Source organism: Rhinolophus ferrumequinum, chromosome 11 (assembly GCF_004115265.2).
Source record: "Rhinolophus ferrumequinum isolate MPI-CBG mRhiFer1 chromosome 11, mRhiFer1_v1.p, whole genome shotgun sequence".
In the NCBI taxonomy this organism is placed as follows: Eukaryota; Metazoa; Chordata; class Mammalia; order Chiroptera; family Rhinolophidae; genus Rhinolophus; species Rhinolophus ferrumequinum.
The window spans coordinates 48464239-48466581 of NC_046294.1; positions in this window are offsets into that span (position 1 = coordinate 48464239).

Here is a 2343-nt window from a genome sequence, read left to right on the forward strand (position 1 = left end):
ACAACTCCTCCAGGATCCCGTGAACTGGGCATGCATGGATGAGATGGAGTCCGTGATGCATTTAGCAGAGGGCCGGGCACATAACTAGTGCTCAGTGAAGGTTAGCAGTCTTCACTCCGCCCGTACCCGGAGACGTTAGAATGTGCCTGCCCTTTCCTCTTGGCTTCCCCCATCTCCAGGCCACTCCTCCCTGTGCCTGGGAGGCGAGGGGACTTGTTCAGCTGTGTAGTGGAACTTTTCCACGGGGCTGAAAACCCCAGCCCTGAGGCCCCTGCATCTTCGGTGCAGGTTGGCTCTGCCTTAACTCCTGCCACGTGTGTGGACAACTGAGCTGCCTCTGTGCCGGGTTCTGACCTGACAGATTTCTAATTCTTAGGTCAACCTGGGAGGATAAGGATCACTGTCCCCATTTTACAGATGGGGAAACTGAGGCGCAGAGGCTGATATTTGCTTTCTCTCAGAGCAGCCTCCTGAGACAAATAAGAAAGACAGCACCAATAGCTCTGGGGCCAGGTGAGCTGATAAGCAGAAAAACCTGGGAGTGCTGGGGAACTCGGAGAGGGAAGGTCACCTCTGTGTCCCTGAGTCAATGGACTTTGGAGCCAGGAGGGACTTTAGGGAGAAGGAGATAAAGAGAGCATCGAAGAGGAGAAAACAGCAAGAGGCCTGGTACTGAGATAGAATCACTTAGAAATCCAGCAATTCACAGTCTGTCTGGGTGGGCTGAAGCCCAGGATCCATGCAAGAGTGGGTTGGGACCATAAGCAGAGGGATTGGGGGGACTCCTTAGGGCTCTCTATATCTCACTCCCTAGGCCCTACTTCCCTTTCAGGATCTGCCCTGAGGCAAACATCAGCATTCCATCATTTATAGCTAAGGACTGCCCACTCCAAGGCCTCTGTTTCTGTTGGAAGGAGATCCCTGCTAGGTCCTTTATGGGTCAGTGCTGGGAGGACTCAGAACAGGGCAGAGATGGGAGAAACAATTTAGTGACTATTTTGTGCCAAGCCCTAAAATGGGCTGTGGGGTCACGCTGACTCAATCCACTTTCCTTAGGAGCACTCAGGCTGTGGACTCCGCTCACTCCATGCACAATGTGGTCAGCTAGTCCATGAGAAGCAGGGCTCAGGACTGCAGGTGCCCAGAGGAGGTCTCCAGCCGTGGCGGGGGTGGGGTGGGGGGGGGGGACTCTTTATCCACACCTGACCACCTGGTGGCAGGGCAGCCAACAGTCAGCAATACCAGTGGGAAGAACTCCAGAGTGCTACCTCTGGCTGCCTCTCCAGGAGGAGCATCAGATCCAGGAAGTGGTGGGGCCCTACCCGAGGCCGGCAGGGTGAACCCACCTAGGGAGCCCTCTTCCTGCAGGAGGGCTATATCTGGGCAGGGCCCTATGGTAACGCTGAGCAGAGGCTTGGCTCCCAGCAGATGTGAGGGCCCCTCACTACTCCAGGTGACCGCTACAGCTCACACAATGGGTGTGATCTACAAACCTGCAGTTTGCCAGGTGTCTAGAACCACACCGATCCAGCAGGCCTGTTCTCACCTCACGTGCTAGGGCTCGCTCGGGACACCAAAGGGCAGGACTCTCAAGTGCTCTGGCTACTTCTCCAAGGACATGCAAAGTACTAAAGTTCTCTGGGCCTGTAGCCCAACCTGAAACATGCGTGTTTCTACAGAGCTTCAGGGAAAAAAATGTCTCCGTGATAGGGGGAACTCAGGCAGTGTGTTTGTGTGTTCGCAAGTGTGAGCCAGTACTTGGGGAAACTTCCGTAAGCAAGCATTCCTTTTATTCTTATGAGATGAGGAGGACGTAGTCAAGATGATTCCCTATTGGCAGAAGCCTCATGATTTCAGGGAAGATTTCAGGGAAGATGGCCTACAGAGACCTGGGGGTACATGAAACACTGAACACTGAGAAGGGAACTGTGGAGTAGGAGTCTCAGCAGCTCTTAGGGTCTTAGATGAGATGTAGAAGGAAAGACCATGAGGCTGGATGAATGGTGGATTCTGCAACGAAGAATGCAGGACCTGAGATTATTGCTATAGGTAGGTAGATGGATGGGGTGCCCACACATGGAGGGCCTGCCTGGGCTGAGACCAGATCCCATGGATCCTGGATCATCAGATCCAAAGGGACTACGGAGCCCATGGCATCCAATCCATTATACTGAAGAGAAGACCAAGGTCTAGAGTGGAAGAGGGCATGTCAGGACAGGGTCCAGTCTCCAACCAGGGTCCTGCCTCCAGGCCAGAGCATTTCCCACCCGTGCTCAGGCAAGTCGAACCCAGCAGGCAGTGCTCTCTCTGGGGCTGGGGAAAGGGAAGGGCCCTTAGAGAGAC